The sequence below is a fragment of the Eptatretus burgeri genome, chromosome 4 (assembly GCF_056783735.1).
Source record: "Eptatretus burgeri isolate ZD-2024b chromosome 4, Ebu_testis_v1, whole genome shotgun sequence".
NCBI lineage: Eukaryota > Metazoa > Chordata > Myxini > Myxiniformes > Myxinidae > Eptatretus > Eptatretus burgeri.
In genome coordinates, this window is record NC_140964.1 from 127,971,106 (window position 1) to 127,997,266 (window position 26,161).

The 26,161-nt window shown below is 46.4% G+C and overlaps 1 protein-coding gene and 1 long non-coding RNA gene across 3 annotated transcripts in view; both read left to right on the forward strand.

Moving 5' to 3' along the window:
• The window catches only part of LOC147029077 (uncharacterized), a 92,329-nt gene extending 81,671 nt beyond the window's left edge, over positions 1–10,658 (forward strand). Inside the window, exon 2 of one of the 2 annotated variants that reach the window (XR_015057823.1) lies at positions 10,083–10,658. This is a non-coding gene — a long non-coding RNA (uncharacterized LOC147029077). The remainder of the gene's footprint in view (positions 1–10,082) is intronic. The other variant, XR_015057824.1, reaches the window with a different exon arrangement.
• The window catches only part of LOC147029076 (tumor protein p63-regulated gene 1-like protein), a 131,408-nt gene that overhangs the window by 85,909 nt on the left and 19,338 nt on the right, over positions 1–26,161 (forward strand). The window lies entirely within an intron of this gene.

The following is a 26,161-nucleotide window of genomic DNA, read 5'->3' on the forward strand; positions in this document are numbered from 1 at the left end:
CTCACGGGGTGGGGGAGATGGAAGAGCACATCGCAGACGGGTGGGGGGGTTTGGTGATAAGAGGCAGCGGCGCTCGTGTGCCGAGGAGAGGCATGGAGATGAAGGAAAATGACAGGTAGACAGACGCCAGGCATCCAGACGAGACATGCCAGGAGACACGCCAAACCAGTGGAGAAGAGTCTGAAAGGCAATCCTGCAGCAAAGTATCGTTTGCGTCTCTGCCAATCTCTGCTAACAACCAGAATTGGATGTTATCCTCACCCTCAAATCCCTTTTTCCCCTCTTTTTCCCTTTGTGTTAACTCTCAAATCACCCCCATTGTCCTTTCAAACCATACAAGTGCAATTCAACATGGTGCGTCCACACAAGCTTGCTGCGAGCCCACACACACACACACACACACACACACACACACACACACACACACACACACACACACACACACACACACACACACACACACACACACACACACACACACACACACTGGAGTGATGGCACATTCTCATCCCGCTATTTCTATTTCATCCCGCTATTATGTACCAGAAATCCAGATAGATCTTGTCTGCAGGCCATGGCAGCAAAGTCTGCTGCATAGCCTCAGCTAAATGCAGAAAAAAAATTTGCTTGGGGCCATCCCACAGGGAGGGACGGCCCAGAAGATGGCACCGCCCACAAGCAGCAGGCGCCCAATGAGAGGGACTCGCCGTGCACGACAGCGGTCCCAGGGTTTACAAGGGCCATGAGCATGCATGTGCCTGGCAGTTGGAGCTGGACCTCCAGGAGAACATTTCTCTCCTTAACTCTGCTTTGCCGCCAGCTTCTCCTCTCCACTGCATTGCTCCTGCCATCCTGCCCACCCTGCGCTGCACTTCACCTGTACGCCAACGTCCTGCAGCCACCACCATTTTCAAACCTTCTCAATCCCTAGTCTGCCCCTTTGCTCCTCGTACGAGTCCAGTATTTTGGTGCCATAGTTGGTTTAGGCTTTATTTATCTCTTCTTGTCCATACATTCTGGATTTACCTGTCTCACCTCCCCACATTTGTTGTTCTTGTGCACCAGATCTGTGTGGGTATTGTTGTCTCGACTTCCCATGTCTCATTTCTTATAATAAACCATTTTAATTATAAGCAGCATTTTCCCCATTTTTGCCTCGTAGTATCTTAATATCCTTCATTCATTCGCATCGTCAACTCCGCATCCGTCTTGTACCTCCGGCTCAGTCGGTCCGTGTTAATGGCCCATCTGACGTGAATATATTAAACAATTTTAGATGGGGCCCTCTTGTGGTTGTGTTTCCTGTAAAAGTGAAAAAAATAATTGACCATCACGTGACTGGGAGCGGCCAATTAAACGGCTTCCTGACTCCGGCCCAATTAGGGCACGGCCCGTGGCTCCAGCCAATTGTGGCACTCTTCCTCTCCAATGGGTCCGGCCCATGTAACAACGCCATGTTATTGCCCTGCGTGCGTGAATCAAAAAGTGGGGTGAAGCAATTGGTTCACGTTGTCTGTCGTTCTGTCTGTGTACATACGTCGGTTTATGACCGAGGAACATCTCAATTTCAATTGAATGCTATAGTTTGACCACAAGTCGGAACATGAATCGGAAAATGAACCTGTAGTTTAGCAGTACTTTGGCTCTGAAATTGGCAAAACATATGGAATTTCATCCCGATCGCACATGCGCAGAGAGGTGGAAGGTAACTCTTTTACTCTGTCTGCCTGTCTGGCAGTAAAAATTTAAATCCATTCCAAGCAGGAAACATTGTTGTTAAGGACGTCAAAAAGGACACAAACAACAAGCATTAATAAGTAGTTTAACGTGTCAAATACGGTGGCGTAAAAAAACGGTGCATCAGCGGCAGTAAACTTCCAAAAAAAAAAAAGTTTTCTTTTTCTTTTTTATCTCCAACTTTTAAAATCTTTATTTTATTTCAATTGAATTATATACTTGAACAATGTGGAACACAAATTGCCTTCAGTTTAGCGGTACTTGGACAAAATCCTGACCACCAAAATCAAGAATCACTGCTCACCTTCACTCTTTCATTCCCTTTTTCCCCACTGCCTTTGGAAGAAACTCCCGCACTCTCTTCAATCCCACTCTTCCCTCCAGGTTTTCAAAACAGCCGTTCACCACCATCTCTTATCTTCCTCCATCCAAAACCATGATCTTTTCTACCTCCATTAGTCCACCCTAAACCCACCTCCTTCATATTCCCTGCTTTCCTTCCTGAAAGTCCCTGTGGTGTCCATCTTGTTTACCCTGTGTACTTCGCCCCATCCCTCTCCCTTCCACGGATCTCCTCATGTGTCTATTCCCCACTCTTTTCTGCTTCCCTGTCCCATCCCTCCTGTCTCCTGCTCCCCTCGTTATACGTTCTCTGTGTTAGCTCTTATATGATCCTTGACATTGTGTATATATATATATATATATATATATATATATATATATATATATATATATATATATATATATATATATATATATATATAAAAATAGAAATGTTTTTACACTATCTCATGCCCTGAGGGCTGAGTAACTGTGAAATTCAGTATTCAGACAAATATGGCAGTGCCTAGCGTATGATTGTCATGGCACCCGTTATTCAAAGTTCATGAACAAACTAAATAGATCGTGCTCGGAAACGCAAAGCAAGAGTTGAAAGGACCATTCCCATGTCCTTTTTCTCAGGACTGTGCAAGGAAAAGTGTTCTATAAACTCACTAGTTGCAATAGTGGTTGGGTGCTCCCAGGGGCTCTGCTGCAGCTAACAACATTGACGGCACAGGTGGCGAGTCATTTGTCTCGTAATTTGTCATTTGTCATCTGTTCTCCACTTGTCTCAGTTTTTATTCGCTCCTCCCCGAACGCTTCCCCATAAATAATCATTATAAATACTGCAGGAGATAAGTAATACTTCGTTTTGAAGTACGCTGACGTTACTCACACAACAAACTAGAAGACCACTTGGTATCACGCATACCTCCGCCAGGCCGATTCGTTTACGTTTTGTAACCCACTGATAGGCCGGATCTCGATTCGGACCTGAACTAAAATTTCATAGGCTTCTTCTTGTCACCTAAGCAACTCGTCCACCAACTTTGGTCTGAATCCGTACTTAATTTTTTCAGATATCGTGCCATGTATCGTTTTTTTGGCCCGATCACTCAATGGTGAAAAATCACGAAAAATTCTCGGATTCAGATCCAGATTGGGATCTTCACCAAAATCGAATCATTTCGTCGGCGTCGCATACCGAAGCTCTCCACAAAATTGTCAGAATCCGTCCATAACTTTTTGAGATATCCTGCTCACAGACAGACAGACAGACAGACAGACAGACAGACAGACAGACAGACAGACAAACTTCCAACTTCACTTACTGCGATTTTTACCCTGAAGAGTGCATCACGAAAAGCTTCGGTCACTATTATGTCATGTTTTCTTGTATCTATATTACACATATATTTATTTATTTAAAGTACTTTTGTGGGGTTTTTATTTATTTATTTTAAGTTTTTGTATACATTTTTTCCTTCTTCTCAGAGGAGGGGGCATGGGCTTGGTTAAAAACACACAACATCAACCACACAACACCCCTTGATGAGACCCCCACCAACAGCACTCCGTTCACATACACACGATCACCCATCAATGCTCAAACCACCTCCAAATGTCCTGCCAACATCCCCATACCCTTCTATGTCCATAACTTCCAGGTACCTGTCTAATTCTAATTTAAACAAATCTTCTGTTTCTGCTGCCACGACCTTTCCAGGGAAACCATTCCATGCATTAACTACTCCCTGAGTAAAAGTCCCCTGTCTTGTTACCATCTTAACTCTCCTCTTCTTTACTCTCAAGCTATGGCCCCTGGTCCTACCACTGTCTATTCTGTTGAATAATTCCTCTGCACTTATTTTATCTCTACCTTTCATTATCTTAAACATCTCGATCATATGTCCTCGTAACCGCCTTCTTTCTGGTGAATAAAGCCCTGTCTCCTTCAGCTGCTCCTCATAGCTGAGTCTAGCTAGGCCCGGAATCAATCTCGGAGCCCTACGCTGAACCTTCTCTATGGCATCTATGTCCTTCCAGAACAGTGGTGACCAAAACTGTACACAAATTCTAAATGTGGTCCTGACTAAATTCCTGTACAATGTTAACACCACCTCTTTTGATTTATAATTGATCCCCCTCCTTATACAACATAAAACCCTATTTGCTTCACCTGTAGCTGCCTGGCACTGAGCTGCCTGCTTACCTCCCATATCTATTACCACCCCCAGATCCTTCTCCTGTGTGACACGCTCTAAAATTACCCCTTACATCCTGTAATCTCTATTTTCATTGTTCTTTCCCATCCCCAACACCTTACACTTGCTCAGGTTAAATTACATCTCCCAATCTTTTGCCCAATCTATACAAGTATCAATACTTTCCTGTTATGTATCTGATCACTACCCCCTCTGCTATCCACCTTACCTCCAAGCTTTGTGTCATCTGCAAATTTGGAAAGCCCACTCTTCACCCCACTATCCAAATCGTTGATGTAAGTAATGAATAGTAATGGTCCGAGTACTGATCCTTGAGGTACCCCGCGACTTACATCCTCCCACTCACAGCCACTCTTTGCACCCGATCACGAAGCCAGTTTGGAATCCAATTAGCTACCTGACCAGCCACTCCACAAGCCCTCACTTTGGCTAACAACCTTCACCAAAAGTGGAGGTTGTTTTGAATTGATTCACTTTTGGTGAAGATTCGAATCCGGATAAGATAATTTTTCAAGTGATTCTTCACCATTGAGAAATGGGGCCAAAAACTATGTTTAGCACAATATCTCAGAAAGTTGTGGACGAGTTGTGACAAAACTAGGTGAACAAGTTGGTTAGATGACGAGAACAAGTCGATTCGATTTTGGTTAAGGTCTGGATTCAGATCCAGTCTGAATCCATCCAGTCTCAGATATTCCTTTTCAGTGACGTCTCAAACACAATTTGGGATGATGTCATGACCCAACTTGAAAATGCTCAAAACAATAAGGGTCTCTGCGTCCCTCGAGAGGCATGACCGAGGCAGCCTTTTTGCTCTTTAGGCATTGAGACAACACGTACATCGAAACGATATATTCTTTGAAAGATCGATGGAAAGACCATTCCAAAGCATGACCGCGGACCACCACCGCCTAAAAAGGGGGCCTCTGGCCACGTTGATTGGATCACATGGATTTTTGATTGGAGTGCAGCGATCACGTGGCTTTTCATCTCAACACCAGTTCGGGAGAGTGCTGCTTTGACCTTAATGATTTCATCAGCAGGACAAACGATGTATCGTGATGTCCATCCATCTTTGTCTTTGTCTCTTAATGCGAGTCATGTGACCAATATGTGTGTCTGTGTGTGTGTCTCTCTCTCTATCTCTCTCTCTCTCTCTTTCTTTTTCCATGCCATGTCTCAAATTCTCGCTTTCATTCTCCTGCCAATGTCCCAGGCATATTTGCAGCAAGGCACAGTGGCCTGCCAGCTGGCACTTGACACACTATCTCTCGCTTGGCTTCGGTCAACTCAACTGCAACTGAATTATTGTAACCGATGGTACATCGCGTTCTCCCAAGTCGAGATACAAAAAAAAAAAAGCTTGAAATAAATAAATCTTTCTGCCTGGAAAGCTGTTCGTTCCCGGTCCCGGGCCCTTGGCCCTTCCCGAGCTTGCATGGATCCACAATTCATTCAGGACAAATCATGTGCAGCTTTTGTGCAGAGTGCATCGCTTAGTCTATAACCAATTTGAACCATCACCCCCCTCTCTTCCTCCCCTCCCTGTACCCCCCCCTGTTCCTGGGCATGTCCTTTGGGCTGCCAGTAGATTTGATTGTGATTACATTTTCGAATTTCCAATAGGGGAGAGTTTCAGAACAAAGTAGAACCATGCAGTTAGTCAATGACATTTTGCACATTTTGTTTAGGACATTTTGTTCTTGCTTGGAAGGTGGGGGTGACACGTCCAGATGGGAAGGGGGAGGGAGGGGGAGACAAACGGGAGGGATTTTTTTAATTTACGGTGGGGCGTCTATATATTACATATGCAAAATTGGTGGAAATTTTCAATGGACAACAATACTCCAAAGCTTTCCCTATTGTCCTTCCACATCGTCCCCAAACCCCCCCCCCTCTTTGTACGAACGGGGTCAAATGGAAACCTTTTGGAGGGAGGGGACGACAGTAGGTCTTTTATGGACAGTTTTAAAAACGAGGGAAATGTACGAATCATCTCAGGCATGTGTTTAAGAGAGTAAAATCCATATTCTTGGACACAGCTTCATGTTTCTGCCCCAAAATGTGAATTCATATTACTTACCCAGGGCTGGCAGGATGCCCTGTAGACCCCCAGGAGGTACGCACACTCCCCTCTGAGCAGTCAGCCAGCTTGGATTCGAACGCGGGTCCAGCCATAAACATAATAAGTCCACGTTCAGTCGAACGGCAGGCCTGGCCAGCCGGTTCGTGAAAGACTTGGGCCAAAAAAAAAAAAAAACATTCCCAAAGGTGGGTGGAAATAATATTGGGGGCATTAAAGAAGAGGAAGAAGAAGAAGAAGCGGTCGAACATGAGGGAGAAGGAGAGTTGTTTAAGCATTAATATCGTCGAATAAAAATAATTACTGTAATCAAAGCAACGGTTGTTTTGAAGTTTGTTTGCAACACGTGTCCACGGGCCAGAGACGGTCACGTGGGGTTTCTCATGAGCGTGACGTCACGCGGTCGACGTGCTCTTCTTGAAACGAGTCCTGATGAGGATTCGCACCGAATTGTTTTTTTTTGTCTGATAATCGTCGTGGCGACAGTTTCCATCATTCCTGTATCGATTAATTTTTATTATTTTTATATTATATATTCACGAATTTCAATGCGAATCTAGATAGGCCACTTTTAATCGATCGTCGTCTGCATTCGATGTCGATGGAACCGTTGGAGAGATGGTTAACAAAAAAAATAATAATAATAATAAAAAAAAGAGTGCGCAGCAATGGACAAAACCTCTGAAGTTCCGAGATGTTCCTTTCACCGAGCGGTGAAAAAAAGAACACAAATTAATAATTGTACAAATGGAACATCAACAAAGAGCAACTTCAGCGATGTAACAAGAGAGATGCACTCTATGTTCCGTACATCGGAGCTTCGATGTTTCGTAAACAACAAACCGTCCAAAATAGATGGCGAGTTAACGTACACACAAGTCGAGCGTTTCACAGAGCTCTCGGTGTACCAGGGTGGCGGCCAAAAGGGGTAGGCGTTCAGGCTCGAAGCACCTTCCGCGCTGGGTCACTCTGACCTTGTCTGGCATTCCATGGGTGGAGCACTTGTGCGAAGTTTTTGTGCGCATGTTGACCTTTCCAGCACTTGTTTGCACTCTCTGCGTGTTTTGGTCATCTGGTAATCCGGGCTGCCAAAGCTAATGTGTTTCTGCTGCCTGGCATAGCAGTCATGGGGAGGGGGAGAGGGGGGGGGATGAGAGGGGTTTGTCAATGTCTTTCCATGTTGTCCGTTCCCAGTTGATCATCTGGATGCTTATTGAATCAGGCAGTTAGTGGGCTGTTAGGGATTCTCATTCTCTCTCTCTCTCTCTCTCTCTCTCTCTCTCTCTCTCTCTCTCTCTCTCTCTCTCTCTCTCTCTCTCTCTCTCTCTCTCTCTCTCTCTCTCTCCGTCTCTCTCTCTCTCTCTCGGTCTCTCTCTCTCTCTCTCTCTCGGTCTCTCTGTCTCTCTCTCTGTCTCTCTCTCTGTCTCTCTCTCTGTCTCTCTCTCTGTCTCTCTCTCGGTCTCTCTCTGTCTCTCTCTCTGTCTCTCTCTCTGTCTCTCTCTCTGTCTCTCTCTCTGTCTCTCCTATAGAAGGGACCCATGGAACATTCAGGCAATGAAAACGTGACTTCAAATCCTCAACTCCCCCTCGCAAAACCCAAGTCATCAACCACCCCCCCTCCCGACCCGAAGGCATCAATCCCTTCCCCACTTCCAATCTTCAAACCCCTTCCCACCCCAACCACAACTTCTCAAACCTCCCTCCTCCTCCTCCCCCCTCTCACCCCACCAAAACTCCTCAACCACCCATAAAGCCTCAACCTTCCCCTCTAAACACTGAGCCATCTTTCCTCCTTTCCCACCTCAACGTCCTCACCCTCCCCCTCACATAGCCACAAGCTCCCTCTCCCAACTCTATCCCATCTTTCCTATCCCACACCCACCTCCCAACCCAAAACTCTGTCCTCCCCTCCTCCCGCTCATAAAAGCAAATGGGCATTGTCGCATCAAAACCGGAAAAACTTAACGCTTTCCCCTCCCCTATATCATACTGTCACCGACTTCACAGAAACCCATCAAGATCGCCTGTCCAACTCACAATCCTGCGAGAGATGCGGAAACCCCATGACAATGCAACTCTCAAATAACCATAAGCAGATTGTTTGTGCCCATGAACGACCCAAAACCAATTATCTTCTCGTTCAAAGTAAAATCATGATGGACGATTTCTTTCACAATCTCTTCGAGAGATTCCCAGAAGTCCTCAGACAAAGACACGGGTGTTATGGTCCCTGGTCGAGTCGTTTTCCAGAAAATAGTCGGAAATAATAGCAAGGACCTGCGTAACCTCTGCACAAAAAGCTCTGCTTATTTATTTAGTTGTATGCAGCTTGTGGCTGCATCATTTTCTGCGGATGCGGATGTGCCGCTGATGCAGTGCCCCCCGCTAACAGGAAGCTGGTACTTATTTTGCCGACCTTGGAAGGATGACAGGCTGAATCAACCCTACATTGGTGTTAATTTAACGGCCCAACAGGGGCTTGAAGTCCGTTGAACTCAAGACGCTAGGATCTTAAGCCAGCCACCTTAACCATCAAGTCGACACCAGACCTATCCCTGCTTGAGAGAAGACCACACAGTTATTTTGGTGGTGTATAAACAACAGACTGCTGTCTCGATTGCTGAGACCTATCTTCACTTGGCCCGTGACGCCTATCACCTCAAACCTCTTTTAACTGTCCTTTTGTTCGTTTTACACTGAAGGGAAAACTTATAGGGATGGCATGGCGATTGTGAATATGACAGCTCCGAAGACGTCATTGGCTTCGCATTGCAGTTAGCACTAACATGGTGATAATATGATTTGTTTTTTTTATTTTAAAAGTTTGAAATTGTGGGTGGAGTCAGGTGAACTGTCCAACCAATGAGTGGAAAGGAATGTTACACACAGATGGACAGACGGACAGACGAACAGGCGTATTATCATGTGAGAAAAAAAAAAAACATTAAAAAACATCGAGGGATGAAATCTCAAAAAAAAAAAACAACCAAACAAGTTAGGAATGACGTCACATTACGATACCACAATAAGACACCACAATCCTCTTCTGGATTACCATCACAACATTTTTTGACATTTTACTTTTGTTGTAGGATCGTGACGGAACAACGTCAAAAATATCTCGTGATGCGAAACCATAAGAGGATTGTGGTATCGTATTGTGGTGTCAATCTTCGTTGTTTTTCTTCTTCTTAATCCATCACAATCTCACAACAAATGTAAAAAGATGTCGTCATGGTAATCCTGAATCGAAGAGAATTGTGATGTATTGTGGTATCGTAATGTGACGTCATTATGAACTTGTTTGGTTGTTTTTTTTTCGAGATTTCATCCCTCGCTGTTTTTTAATATTTTTTTTCTTGTTTCTGCAATTGTTTTTCAAGTAATAAAATGCGTAATGTTGATATATATGTATATGAGGGGCAGTCAATAAGTAACCTTAAAATGGTGATATAAATTTGAGAATGTAAGGTGTGTAGTTGTAGACGACATATGTGATATCTATGCGTAAGAATCATGTTTTGCCTGTTTTTATATCTGGCAACATTGAGCGTATGACGCCAGTAGAGCAGTTCCAAGATGGCGGCTCCCTCATAAGCATGCACCAGAGAGGAGCATCTGACATCCGTTTCTTGGGAAGTGAGGGTGTGAATCCCAGGGAATTCCATCGCAGAATGAAAATGCAATATGGTGACGCATGTTTGTTGCTGCAGCAGGTGTACGACTGGGACAGGAAGTTTAAAAGTGGAGTTCTTTCAGTTCGGGTGTGAGTTATCCAGGCACCCACCATGCAGACACTTTGCAGAATCCCAGCACGTGGTGAATTATATGGTGCTGAACTATGGCTAATGTTCAATTCGGAGACCACTTCATCTAGCGTAATGCGACGGTTTTCCCTTAGCATGTGCTCAACTCCTGCAACCATTTCTGGTGTGTCGGCTGTGTGAGGCCGGCCCGAGCGAGCAGCGTCTACCACACTGAACACTCCACTTTTGTTCATCACCTGACAAGAGCCCAGTGCAAAGCTCCCGTCCTCAAGCGATCCTCCAACCAAGCCTCCGAGTAGCCGGATTACAGGCGCATGCCACCACACAGGTGGATAATATCCATCTATGTTATTAAATTATTTTAATACTTGTTTCAGTTGATTTGGGGGATGATTTGGATATGTATCGCTTTTGGAATGGTTCTGTCCATTGTCTATTTTCCCCTCTCCCACAATCCTGGCCTGGTTTGGTTGAGTCCACATTTACGTTTGATTTCTTTTCCCAATAAAATTATTAATGTTTTATCTTTTCTTAAATATTGGGTTGCGTGCACGAGCTGAGAGACAAACTAATTTCCTCACGTTGGAATCACCATCATAGTTTCAGCAGTTATTGAGGGAGGTTGGACTACAGTTTTACATTGTTTTGAGAGGTGAAGAAGAAGAAGTAGATGAAGCAAAGGAAGAAGTACAAATCTATCGTTGTGGAGTTATAGTGATCTATCGTGGTACTTTAGCGATGTATTTTGGTGTATTCTTAAGTCTTGGTCGTTCAGAAAACGCTCGAGAATAAAAGTTATGGCTTTTCAATGTTTATGACTTCACTCTTAAGGAGATTACAAGCCATCATTTTGCACACACTTGAATGGGCGGCCATTTTTTTCGCCTTATCATCCCGCTATATGGAGTACTCTACTACCGCACACCATGAAAGAAGAGATTTAAAATCACAGGCCTGTGGTGCTCAACTCATGGCTTAAAAAGCAGGCATTTGAACCTTGAGATTCGATTCTTTTAAAACATGGAATCGTGGGAATTCGGGAATTTGGATCGAGACTCCAAAAATAAGTCTTGAGAATGGACCTTTGAGACGATTTAATGTTTTATTTTTTTTGTATATCTTGTCGAGGCTCGTATGAGAGCTAACACACAACGCACAGCAAGGGTTGGCATGAGACAAGAGGAGCGGAAGTGGAAGTACAAAACAGTGGGGAACAGCAACATTATATCTATGGAAGGGAGAGGGATGGGGCGGGGAACATGGGGTATACAAGATGGACATACAGGGACTTTCAGGAGGGAAAGCAGGGAATTTGAAGGAGGTGGGTTTGGGGTGGATTAACGGGGGTAGAAAAGATCGAGGATTTGGGGGGGGGCGATAAGAGGTGGTGGTGAACAGCCGTTTTGAAGGACTGGACGGAAGAATGGGATTGAACAGCGAGGTAGTTTATTCCAGAGGCAGCAAAAACGTGGAATGAAAGAGTGAAGGTGAGCAGTGATTCGTGATTTTGGTAGTTTTTCAGAAGGGGGTTGTTGTGTGTTATGCCTGGTGTTGGCTTAATTGTTAGGGTGGTGGGCTTGGGATCCTAGGGTCCTGAGTTCAAATCCTGCTTAGCTGTTGAATTAATACCAGGTGGGGTTAACTCGAGCTGTCATCCTTCTGAGGTCGGCAAAATGAGCGCCACCATGCTTGTTTACTGTGTCGGAGTGGCAACCCGTCCAGGATTTTGCCCAATAGCCAAGGAGACTGCTTTGGCAGCACCAACGCTCTGCACAGAGTATAGTCCCAATGGATGGATGGGGTTGTTGGCGGACCTTGAACGCCCTGCACAAATTGCAAACAGAATTGGGGGGGGGGGGTGAGACCGGAGAGGAGATGGAAGAAGACAGAAAGACCAAAGACCTGCCTGCAATGAGAGAGTGAGAGGCCCAAAGACTCAGTCTCATCACGGGAGATACCAATGATCCGAAATACCTTGGTTTCCACAGCGTGAAGCTGAGAAGGGTGACAGGCAGGAGCACCAGCCCAGAGGGGAGAGCAGTACTCCAACAGGCTGTGGACGAAAGCTTTGTATGTGGTCAGGATCTCAGGTGGGCCGAGGAAGGACTTTGCACGACAGAGGATTCCCAGTCGGCAACTGGCTTTGGAGGCGAGGTTGGAAATGTGGCTTTCCCAGGAGAGATCATGGCAGATAGTGAGACCCAGAAACTTGAAAGAAAGGACTTCTTCCAGAGGATTATTGAGAAAGTGGATGGGGGGGGGGGTTTCCAAACGGTCCTTTCGGAGAGACATCGTGAAAGTGTGAGATTTGTCAGGATTGAAAGACATGTTCCACGTGTTGGACCAGTTTGTGATTTTACGCAGATCTGCAAAGAGCGAAGAAGCTGCTGCTTGCTGGTCTGAGGGATGACAGATGATACAGCAGAAGGTGGAGTCATCAGCAAAGAGATAGAGGATTTTTCAGAGTCAGAGAGATCATTGATGAAAACCAGAAAAAGAACAGGGCCCAGAACGCTGCCTTGAGGAACTACAGCCTGGACAGGAAGAGGGGATGAAATCACTCCAGAAAGGGCCACACGTTGGCTGTGACAGGAGAGGAAGTCTGAGAGCCATGAGTGGAGATGGCCTTGGATACCACAGGAAGAGTTTGGTGAGCAGGGCAGGGTGTCAGAACGTGTCAAAAGCACGTGATAGGCCTCGGGATATGGCTCTGTTTACATGTCCGGCATTGAGGATCTCCATCCATTGTTGTGAGAGCAGAAGCAGCATATCCAGGGAGTCTGGAACCAAAATGATGATTGGAAATCAAGCCATTGGAGAAGAGGAAGGCTTTAATGTCTGAAGCGATGAATGATTCCATAACCTTGTTGATGATTCGGAGAAGGCTGATTGGTCTGTCATTGCAGAGATCTGTTTTTGCACCTTTTTTATGCAGATCGGTATTGTTTGCTGATTTCCAATAGGATGGCAGATGACCTTGAGCAAATGAGAGGGTGAATCGAACAGAGAGAGGGTGAGCAAGAGCAGAGGAGCAGGTTTTTAGGACATGTGGGCTTATGCCATCTGGACCAGCTGCAGAATCTGAGTCAAGGTTTGAGAGCAAGATCTCCACTTTGTCAGAAGAAAAGGACACCGAGTCCAGGGACAGTTGAGTGCGACTGGGTAAGGTGGGTTCAGAAAGCGATGGGTTTCAGACACAAGATTTAGATGCAAACATGGAGTTTATGCATTCAGGCTTTTCACGTGCAGTATCAACAGTACGGCCATTTTAGGTAAGGGAGGGATGGAGGGGTAATACACCAGAAACAGACTTTACCAGATGCCACAAGTATTTGGAGGAGGGAGACAGGTTTGAGAGGTCAGACTTGAGGTGAGAAAGATGTTGTTTTCTGGTTCTCCTGAGGGAAGATACACACTTGTTCCGAGCTTTATGGAAGGAACTGAGATTACCCTCAGTTGGGTTTGCTTTCTATGAGGCAAAGGCAAGTTGTTTCAGGACAACTGCCTCACCGCAAGCTTCAGTAAACCAAGGGCGGGAGGAAGGGTAGGACAACTGAAGACGAGAGGGGATAAATCTGTGCATGAAGGAGAGCAAGTTTCTTTGAAAGAATTCCCAGGATGAGTTGATGTTGGAGAAAGTAGTTATGGGGACCAGTCTAGAAGTTTGATGGCTGCTTGGAGACCCTGCCAGTCAGCCTGTACGAAATGCCAGACTCGACAGTGCTGAGGGTTTTCTCTAATAACAGGAAGAAAGATGTTTACTTTGACAAGCACGTGGTCAGAAGAACCGATTGGAGCGGAGGAAGAACAGATATTTTCAGGGAAATGATAAAGTACTGTTGGTGGAGATCCAGTTGAGGAAGTTCACAGATTTCGTCAGTCCCAATGAGTCAAAGAAGTCTTTTGCTGAAGTGTCATGGCAGGTGAGAGAGGTACTCACACCTAGCCAACTGGCATGATGACAATTGAAGTCGCCACATAAGAGGAAGAGAGAGTTTGGATGAGAAGATAGAAGTTGGTCCATGTTTTCGGAGAGTGAGGTGTAAATGGAGTCGTCACTGTTTGGTGGACGGTACAACACACATATAACATGAGGTGGGAGTGGAGGGGAAGCCGTCGCCAGAGGTATTCCTGGGGGTGTGGGGGAGTGAGGGCAGTGCATGGAGAGTGAGGAATCGAGTCTTTGATGAAGAGAGCAAGTCCTCCACCACGACGAGGCCCAGGGCTGTCATACCAGAGGAGGGAGTAACCAGGGAGAGATGTTTTGAATGAGGAAAGTCTCTGTTCGGCAGATTATGTCTGGTTTGTCAGTGGCAACCTGTATGGAAAGATCTGGCAAGCTTGTACGAAGGCTCAGCCGGATGTTTGAGGTCCACACTGTTAAGGAAGAGGGAGGGGAAGAGGCTTTGGGTGCAGGGAAGGAGAGTTGATGGGGAGGGTAGGACGAGGGAGGAGGGGGGGTAAGGAGAGTTGTTGAAAGAGTGTGGGGGGTTGCAGAAGAGCAAGGGGATAGGGCCAGATGAGGAGGAGAAAAGGCTCTGTCATGCTGAGTTGAGGTACAGTGGGGAGTAAAAAGAGAGGGGGCAGAAGGCAGTTGAGGATTTGAGGAGGTTGAGTGATGAGATGGAGGAGAGAGAGCAGGGGAAGGAGACAGCTTTGTGGATGTGAGGGGGGACAACTTTGAGAAGGTTGAGTGAGGGGAGTGAATGGTGGGAGAAGGGTGAGTGGGGAGAGTTGAAGGAGAAAGGTGAGGGGAGTTTTTGAGAAAGGTGAGAGGGAGGGTCAGAGGGGGAAGAGTATGATAGTTGCTTTGAGAAGGAGGGGTGAGAGGGGTAAATTGGCATTGAAGTTGGAAAAAAGAATGGTTGATGGAATACTAACATGCATAGCAAACTGGGGTTTTTTTTAATTTTTAGTTCAGAAATGCGATTAAAGACATTTCCTGATGAATGCAATAAAGGTGAATGAAGACAATGGAGAGAAGAAACGTTGTAATAGTTGAATTTTTCAGACAAGGTATGAATGAACGGTCGAATTGAGAGCAGTCTGTTGAAATATAAGAGTCGTGCATGATGATACAATAATGAGAACCACACGTGTGAAAGAGGAAGATGAAGCATTATAAGAGATCGTTTTTATTATTATTACTCTTATTATTTTTTAATAAAGATTGCATAAGATTAGGTGAAGGAAAAGTTGAAGAAAAATTGTGAGGTTAATGGGGAATTTGGATCGGTAAATGCGGAGGGTAGAGACAGATCACGTGGTTACGGGAGGTGTACAGTTGGAAAGGATACAAGGAAAATTGTTTTTTTTTTGATGGATTGATGAAGATTAGGTAAGATTAGGGAATAGAAGGTTGCAGGAAGAAATCGTGCAGGTAATGGTGAGAGTGTGTCAGCTCAAATAGAAGGAAGATGGTGTGATGGCAGGAGGAGGAAGAAGAAGAAGAATAATGAGAAGGATCAGTACTCATGGTTGTGGAGGGAGAAAGGGATTTTTTTTTTGTTGTTATTTCTAAATTTTAAGAGAAGAAACAGAGGGTGTCGTTGGGAGGGATCAGGGATAGATGAGGGGCGGTGGGAAAAGTGTGGAAAATAGGAACTTTTTTTTGTTGTATACATTGTCGAGGCTCGTACGAGAGCTAACACACAACTCACAGCAAGGGGGCATGAGACAAGTGGGGCGGGAGAGGGAAGGACAAAACAGTGTGGAACAGAGACATTAGGAGATCTGTGGAAGGGAGAGGGATGGGTGGGAAACATGGGGAATACAAGATGGACATTACAGGGACTTTCAGGAAAGGAAGCAGGGAATTTGAAGGAGGTGGGTTTGGGGTGGATTAACGGGGGTAGAAAAGATCGAGGATTTGGATAGGGGAAGATAAGAGGTGGTGGTGAACAGCTGTTTTGAAGGCCTGGAGCGAGGAATGGGATTGAAGAGATGTGGGAGTTTTTTTTCCAAAAGTGGGGAGAAAGAAGAATGAAAGAGTGAAGGTGAGCAGTGATTCGTGATTTTGGTAGTTTTACCAGAAGGGGGTTTCTGGGGGGACCTTGAGGGGGGAGCTTGAGCATCCTGTGGAAATATAGGGGGACATATCGCAGATAAAGCAAGGGGGGGGGCGAGACTGGTGAGCAGACGGTAGAAGAGAGAAAGACCACCGGCCTGCCTGCGGTGAGAGAGTGAAAGGCCCAAAGACAGCCTCATCGCAGGGGACACCAATGATCCTAAATGCCTTGGTTTCCACAGCGTGAAGCCGAGAAAGGTGAGAGGCAGGAGCACCATTAGGCTGTGGACGAAAGTTTGTATGTGGTGAGGAGCTCAGGTGGGCCGAGGAAGGACTTTGCACGACGGAGGATTCCCAATCGGCGACTGGCTTTGGAGGCCAGGTTGGAAATGTGGCTTTCCCAGGAAAGATCATGGCAGATAGTGAGACCGAGAAGCTTGAATGAAAGGACTTCTTCAAGAGGATTGTTGAGAAAGTGGATGGTGGGGCGGGAGGGGGGTGGGGTTCCAAACGGTCCTTTCGGAGAGACATAGTGAGAGTGTGAGATTTGTCAGGATTGAAAGACATGATGTGTGATAGGTGTAAGAGGATCATATGTAATGTGTGATAGGTGTAAGACGATCATGTATGATGTGTGATAGATGTAAGAGGATCATATATGATGTGTGATAGGTGTAAGTGTGTAAGAGGATAACATATGATGTGATAGGTGTAAGAGGATCATGAATGATGTGTGATAGGTGTAAGAGGATCATATATGATGTGTGATAGGTGTAAGTGTGTAAGAGGATCATGTATGATGTGTGATAGGTGTAAGAGGATCATATATGATGTGTGATAGGTGTAAGTGTGTAAGAGGATAATGTATGATGTGATAGGTGTAAGAGGATCATGTATGATGTGTGATAGGTGTAAGTGTGTAATAGGATCATGTATGATGTGTGATAGGTGTAAGTGTGTAAGAGGATCATGTATGATGTGTGATAGGTGTAAGTGTGTAAGAGGATCATATATGATGTGTGATAGGTGTAAGTGTGTAAGAGGATCATGTATGATGTGTGATAGGTGTAAGTGTGTAAGAGGATCATGTATGATGTGTGATAGGTGGAAGAGGATCATATAAATGTGTGATAGAAGTAATATCCTGCACCCAAGCTGCAGGGAATATAAACACAGCACACATCACGTGACAAGACCCCTTGACACACTATCATATTGTGCAAGCTTCACGTCCATCCAGTGTGAACGGCACATCCCGTTCCCACCGCTCATAAATTGACTTTGGATTGTTTGTGAGCACGATCCACCATTTAGGTCGTGGCCTGCAGCTCTGACAACCCCAACTCAATCATTACTCCCACTCCTCTCTGCGTAGCTCACTCCAGGTCTAAACAAACCAACCTCCCCAGCTCAAAGTTCAGTCTCCATCTTTCAACTTCAAAGATTCCAAACACCCCCCCCCTGCCTAAAACAGGGAGTGATGTTTGGGCCTCAATCTCAAGATGATTAATTAGCTTATCTGGAATTGGAAATCAAGATAAGGTATTGTCATCATGCTCTGTCTGTCTCCTATTTTGACTTCTCCGGCCAAACTGCTGGACCGATCCGGCTGAAATTTGGCAGCAACGTTCCACTCCTGACTGGTAACGGGGATGGCAAAGCTCATTCCGGTCAACTGACTTTAAACAGCTCAAAATGGCCAACTCGGTAAAAATTGTTCAAAAAATCTTCTTGTCCAGACCCACCACTCTCAGAATACTACAAAACTTGGGTTCCAACAAGAAGGACAGTGTGCTGTGAAATTACAGTCAGGCCGATCACGTGACCGGAAGTGAGTCAAAATGGCGGTCTCACTAAATTCCTTCAAAAATCTTCTTCTCCAGACCCACCAGTCAGAATGCTACCAAGGTTTGGTTCCAACACCAGGTCAGGGCCCAGATTAACTGCAGGTTCAGTCATCCTATTTTTTTCTTTTTTTTTCTTCATGGGATCAAAAAGCGAGAACAATCAAGGAAAAACCCACTAATAACAATAACATGCAACATATCCTCACACCTCCCCTTCACCCGCCTCTCCTGCCCCCCATGCATCTATGACGGTCTCGTGCCCACTCGCATATGACAACAATCCTCTTTCCTACTAAGATCGCACACCCAACAAGAGCACAGTTACAGATCCTTATTCCAAGGTGGTATTGCGTAAATGCAGACGCCCCTGTCGTATTTATGGATTTAAAAATTTGAGCCTCTCCGAATGTTGGATGGCTTCAATAAAGACCTTCACGGCTTCACCCTCTGCCAGAAGCTGAAGAGGAGCCAGAAGTTTTCACCATCTTCATGGCGATGCACTCGTCCATTGCTCCTCTTTTGTTTGATCATCAGGCAATTCATGTGCCCAACCTTGCTGAGGAACAAAGCTCAGTAAGTGGCTAAGCTAGACATGACAGAAATGTATAATGATGAGGGTCAGATGGGAATCCTATTTTACCTTCTCATTCCACTCTCAATCTTCACATTCCATCCACTCCCCAAAATCATCCAAGTGAAGTCCTGTACTTGGTCATTTTGTAAATGGCTTACAAGAGCCGTTCTTTACTTGATCCCAACAATACTTTTTCTTTGTCTCCATGCGTGGCCGGGTCTGGGCTGGCAGGATGGCCTAGGCCTGAGAGGTATGCACACTCGCCTCCAAGATTGCGAGCATGGGTTTGAATCCCACCTTAGGTAAAAGCTGTCATCCTGGTGTTTTACAGACACAGGGTGATTCATCATTGTGTGTGCCGTCCTTGGGATGGACGTTAAACCAGGCGTCACATCTGCTGGCATAAGTTGGTGGACATTAAAGGATCCCAAGGTGTCATTCACAAAGAAGACGCGAGCTATCACCGGCACTTAAACAAATTCCAAGTTCCTGACCTGACTTCTGCTGGGAAGGCAATTGGCTATTAACCACCTCGTGTAACATTTACCAATAAAATGCTCACTAGATCATCAGCTGAGCATCATCTGTCACCAGCATTCGACTTTTCTATAACCAGCAAGTTGCCCATGCCTGCAAGACATTCTAAACGGGGTCGGGATGGTAGCTTGGAATGAATTTATACAGTATCTGAGATTCAGGGGTTGGAATGTGAGAAACAGGATTCTAGTTTTGTTATGGTGTTGGATTTTGGTACCAGGCCAGGGAAGGAGAAAAGGGTACAAGTCCTGCCAATATTGAATGCCACATGAGAGCCAGTTTTGCCAGCCCGCGGGTCATTAAACACCTTAAGGGCATGTGGGTGGACAGCAACGTGTGGTGTACCTGTGCCAATTACTTTCCAGGTAACCAACATACAAGCAATAAGCACAGCTGACTTAGTCAACGATGTCTCCTGGCAAATAGCAGGCCTGTGGACATGGTGCATGGACAACCTTCTAACCCTGTGCCTCCAACAAGACAAGCGTTTTTTTTTTTTTGTTTTTTTTTTTGTATACCTTGGTCGAGGCTCGTATGAGAGCTAACACACAACTCACAGCAAGGAGGCATGAGACAAGAGGGGTGGGAGTGGAAGGGACAAAACATTGGGGAACAGACACAGGTGAACTGTGGAAGGGAGAGGGATGGGGATGGGACGGGGAACATGGCGAGTTTCCACCCACATCCTCTCCACTCAAGCAACCAAAACTATTTGTTCCTGAAGCAACAAATGCTTGAAGCTTGAAGCTGCAATACAGGTTTCTCAAATTCAAACACATGCTCTTATTGGTTGACAAGTACACTCTCATCCAGCAAGTCGATGTGGCACACACACACACACACACACACACACACACACACACACACACACACACACACACACACACACACACACACACACACACACACACACACACACACACCCAAGGTGAGAGGAGAAATGGAGTCTTTGCTCTCACGTCGCCCCCTCGTGGGAGATTTCTGTACGATTTGTTAGTAAGTGCATTTTTATGTCATCCTCATCGAATAACCATGAATGAATAGCAATTCACTTATCATAACAAATATACTGTACTATGGAGTTTGTAATGAGGGTCAGTGGTCAAAAGAATGTGGACAGCAGCTCAGGAGGTCCCTTCGAAAGGATGTCATTAATTATAATTTCCTGCTTGTATTCCTACTGTGGCTGAGGTTTCACCACCAAAAAGATGGTGCAGACTGTGGAGGGACCACATAAACCTAACTTTTGCTGTCGAGCCTGGGTTAGATTCCCGACACAACTACAAACTGTCAGTCTTGTGCTTCCCAGACAGGGATTTGCATCACAGAGTGCATGGTCAGAGAAAGAAAGACAGAAACTTTGATTCTTCATGTATTTTTATTACAAAAACAACTTTTATTTTCACACACACACACACACACACACACACACACACACACACACACACACACACACACACACACACACACACACACACACACACACACACACACACACACACACACACACACACACACACACACCCACCCAGTGCCGAAGTTCTTATGAATTCCTCCGCGGATTTCCGAAACAGTTCTATGTATACGGTGCGAAGGTGACTGGCTTAAGATCTTAGGGTCTTGAGTTGGATCCCCTGTCACCGTTGAATTAACACCAGGTGGGGTTGACTCTGTCATCCTTCTGAGATCGGTGAAATGAGTACCATATTGTACTGGTAATCGAGGGCACCGTATCAGCGGTTTAGCTGCGCCGCCAGGAAATGATGCAACCAGCATCCACAGGCTGTGTACGACAGCTAGTTATTCCAACTCACGGTTATCGTTCCCCAAGGAATCGAACCAGGTGGTGGAACGTGTACCAAGAGACAACGGGCAGGAACATGACTCTTATGATTATAATGGTGTTTAATGTATAAAGTGCAGGGAAGAGGGCGACGAGACTCCATTAAAAAACAGAAAATGGTACGGACCAAGCAGTCAACGGACACACATAGGAATGAGGGGCACGCAAACTTATGTACAATGAATAAATTAATATATCTTGCTATGGCACCAACAATACCGATTCACACAACGAAGAACAATGGGTCAAGCGAGGTCTTGGATGGCACAAAGCGATCGGTATATGCAGGTCACTGGCGCACAGGCAAAGTGCTGCTTGGGATGGGCAGTATGGCAGGAACGATGCGGTGAAAGACAGCAGAAGAATAATATGCAGTGAAAAACCAAAGAAGAATACACAGTGGAAGACCAGGAGAGAAAACATGGCGGCCAAGCAAAGGTAAGGCAAGAGATCCTTATTGCTTTAAAGTTCAGTTATAACTCTCCATATGTGTCCAGCTCCAGCCCCCAGAACTCTCCATACATTGTCTAGAGCTCCTCCTTCGCTCCCGGTCCTCTGGCCCACCCTTCGTACGAGAGGGTCTTTTCCTGCCACAGGCCCCATGATTGGCCACCCGTTCCTTGACGAAGGTCCATCCTCCAGGGTGATCCCAATTAAAACAACAGTCCAGTCCAGTGTTTCTCTGGGCTCCACAGCCTATTTCGCCACCCCGGCTCGCACACATTGGCCAAACAGGTTGTGATGGTGCCACCGAGGCGTGAAGTGCTTCCATGTGCTGTGAAACATACCATTTCCCTATCTGGCATCATCTTCCAGAAGGTTAGGTCAGGTATGGGAGCATGTGCTGGAGCAGCGCGTCGCTGCGTCCACTTTCTGCTGTTACTCCAGGGGCCTCAGTCTGGCCATCCCCCAGGCAGATGCCTGGCCCATCCCAATCTCCTTGAGATGCTGATTAACGTTGTTGCAACAACGAGGCACGTAGTCGGCCCATTGGCCTCTTCCACTCACGAGGCTCTCTCACTGAGAGAATCTGGTGAGCAGGATCAGCGTCAGGAAAACGAGCCACATGTTCATAGAGCCGCAGCTGACGCTCACGGACTGTGCCGGTAATAAATCTCATCCGAGTCTCTCTCAGCAACCTATCGTTAGACACAAAGTCCAACCAGCGATAGCCAAGGATTCTCCGAAGAGACCTGGTACCAAAGGAATTAATTCTCTGTCTAAGATCCCTGGTCAGAGTCCAAGATCACATCCATAAAGCAAGACTGGAAGCACCAAGAACCTGAAGACTTGGACTTTTGTTCTCCTGCACAGGTAACGATAGCACCACACCCAATGATCCAGTGAATCCATGACTCCCCAGGCCCGACCCATACATCTATTTACCTCTGGCTCACAGTCAGCAGAGACATGAAAATCACTGCCAAGTTAAGCAATCTCTCCATGAACTCAACATCCTCACCACAAACAGGTACAGACAAGATAGCAGCATCCAATATGTTATTGAAAGCCTGGATCTTAGTTTTGACCCAGGAAAGCAACAATCCCAGTGACTGACGCCTCATTCAGCACCTCGAGGGCCTCTTAAGGATATCCAGCATCTCTGCAAAGATGACTGAATCATCTGTGAAATCAATGTCAGAGATCTTGACATTCCTAAACGATGCACCGCAGCTTGATCTCTCCGACATCCTCCCCAGAATCCGGTCCACACAAGTGCTGAAAAGTGTGGGGGCCAGTACACACCCCTGACAAACTCCAGCAACAACTGGAAATAAGTCGGAGATGGTACCACCACACCTCACAGCACTCCCAATCCCAGAGTACAGTTCAGAAATCAGATTGATTAGTCTTGGCAGAACCTGACAAATAATGAGAATCCTCCAGAGAGAATCCCGATTCACTGAATCAAACACTTTGTGGAGACAAACATAGGCTGTGAGCGGCCCCTGCCGAAACTCTCGTCTGCATTCGGTGATGACCTGAAGAGAAAGGATACGGTCAATTGTTGACCTCTTTGGTGTAAAGCCCAACTGCTCTGAACACTGGTGCTCCAGCAGATGGTGGCAAACCATATAAAGAATTATCCCAGCAAAGACCTTGCCCGACCCTGAGAGCAGCGTCACCTTTGGTAGCTGTTCCAGTCCTGGAAATCACTCTTCCCTTTCAAGAGAGGGACAATAAAGTACCTCGTCCAGTCAATTGGGATGATCTCTGTGGCTCCAACTCCTCATTCAGTACCCCGAGGGCCCCCAAAAGGATATCTAGAGTCTCCACAAAGATGACGGCATCATCTGTGAAATCAAGGTCACAGATCTTGACATTCCCAAACGATGCACAGCAGCTTGATCTCTCTGACATCCTCCCCAAAATCCCGTCCATACAAGCGCTGAAAAGTGTGGGGCAGTGCACACCCCTGATGAACTCCAACAACTGGAACTATTCTGGATCACAGTTGCAGACCCATGGCGACCAACACATGTCTCATAACCATCCCAATCAGTGCCAGTCGATGCATGGAAATCTCCCAAGACTAGAAGAGTATGTCACCTGAGGTACTGATCAACCACAGACTAAAGCATGGCATAGAATGCGTCCTTCACGGTGAGATCACAGACTCAAGCCTCAGTCGGAGCATATCCAGAGACCAGGGAAATGAGACCCAAGGAGTGATGAATCTTTTAGTCTCGTAATACACTCGTTGACCGGTGTTACCTCAATTATCATTGGAGTCAGCTTTTGGACACAGCTCCAGCAACTCCTTGGCCATGCTCACCATCAGGGCGACCAGACCAACAGTAGGGGTAACCACCCATCATGATCTCACCACTATCTGGCCTCTGAACCCCAGAAAGTGCTGCAATACCAATGTTCAAACGCTTGAGCTCAGATGATAGCAGAGACAGGTGATCATCCTCTCTTAGGGATAGGACATTCCAGGCACCCACCTGAAGAGATCACCTCAAGTTAACCCAAGGAGACCGCCGCCTGGTGGACGACACCTCAGCACCACCCTGACACATTACCACAATCTGACCCGGAAAGGTTACCCCATCATTTTCCTCCTATCACGAAAGAGTGGAGGTTCCGAAGGCTTTGCCTCGATCCCGTCATCCGGTGAGCTGCCCTGCGAACGGCAGCTGCACAGGAGGTACTTCCACGGAATGGGTTTATAGAAGGTCAGACAATTTACAACTGCACTCTGTCTACCTTTAAGTTCAACTCACTGCTTCTTCACTGCTTGTTTAACAAGACACAGATCCCTGTTTACAAGAGTACACCTGTGCCACGTGAATCACACAGTCCATACAATGATCTTACCACGTTCTCACTATGGTGGTCCACCCCACCCCCCTTCCCCTTCCATGTAACATAGCCCCCTCCCCTGAACCTTAGGCTTCTGCCAAGGTTCTCCATCGGGAACCCAATATTCCTGCATCAGCACTTCCTGTCACACACCTAAGTACAGCCAGTCCTTGCTAAACATCGTCCCAGTTAACATTGTTTCATTATTAAGTCCCTGATATATTGTTGTGAATTTGGAAGCTTGCTGCACACAACAGCCAGGTCCTATAGATCAGCTATATCGGTAAGTATGTGTTTCTAGTTAGGGTCCCGTCCTATGTTTAATTGTACGTGCGCTGTGAGTTATTTTGATAGTTAGGATTTAAATTACCAACAACAACAACAACAACAACGACACCTGCCCTTGCTTCCTTCCACCATCATCCACCGGCACCATTGCATGTGTGTGTGTCAGCACGTACGTGGGCAGAGTCCAGTGTGCTAGGCGGGGTTTCTCTGGACGTTGGTGTGCTGGCTTCGCCCCAAATATGGGCACAAGCGTTACACTCTGGCTTCGCCCCAAATATGGGCACAAGCGTTACGCTCTGGCTTCGCCCCAAATATGGGCACAAGCGTTGCGCTCTGGCTTCGCCCCAAATATGGGCACAAGCGTTGCGCTCTGGCTTCGCCCAAAATATGGGCACAAACGATACGCTCTGGCTTCGCCCCAAATATGGGCACAAACGTTATGCTCTGGCTTCGCCCCAAATATGGGCACAAGCGTTTCGTTCTGGCTTGGCTCCAAATATGGGCATAGAGCGTTCTCTCTGCCCAATGAGGGAGTGCGAGCGTGGGATAAGAGAAGCGTGCGTGGGCCAAACGTGAGAGAGTTGAGAGTTGTCTTCTGGTCTTTGGAGGAGAGTTGTCTTCTGGTCTTCGGAGGGGAGTTGTCTTCTGGTCTTCGGACGTCTGGTGGTCTTCTGAAGCCAGTTGTTGCCTTCCTGGGGTCCCGCCAACAGAACGTCTTCTCTTATGGCCTGTGTGCCTGCGAGCCTGTCCCGCGAGGTTCGCCTGCCTGGGCTTGGAGCGGCATTGTGTGGCGGGTTCGAGTCCTGCCACACTGGATCGTCGAAGACCGCACGAGGCGGAAAGGTCCAAGAATAGGCTCTGACCTCCAGCTTGCCTTTCCTCGAGCTGGAGGCCTCCAATAAAGAGCTGACGGGTCCGTTTCTATTTGGGTGGACGTGTGTGTGTTGGTGGCACCAGTCTATTAAGTAAAACTGCATAAGTGCTTGTACATAAATTGCTATTCCTTCATTATTCGGTTAACTCTGCCTTCTTGCGTGCTCTCCTGCCCCATTATAAATAAATATCTCATTTGTTAAATGTTCCAGCTCGCTTCTGTGTTTGTTTCATTGGCTTGGCACGGTGTGTATTGAGAAATAGCGAGGCCGTTCGGGCCGGTAAATTGTTCATTTTGTCCGACGGGCCTTGGTAATCTCTGCTCGGGTTACACACGGTTCAGGCTCGGTAACGGCTCGTTCCGCTCGAGGTCCGTCGAGGGTGTGAATTCCCTGGTAGCTTTGTCCGCGTGGGTAATTCGGTATATTGAAGTTTGGCAATTGACCCTACCCCACGCCGTCAAATTATTGGCGATTCATGGTCCAGTAAGAGACCCGTGCCTTTCGGACTTATCCAAAAGGCACGACCTCAATTCCGGTGTGTTCGGTGGAGCCGACTCTACTGCTCCCTCTACTCTAGCGGTCGTGCTCGCCACCGATACCCGGCCCCGTAACAATATTAGAGAACATACTCGTTTAAAGTCATTTACCATTCCATTATGAGGTCATTTTACCTCTAATTTAGTCCCAAACTCATGGTTTTCCTTATTTTAATGAAGCTACAGTTTCCATCATACCGTAAATACCAGTG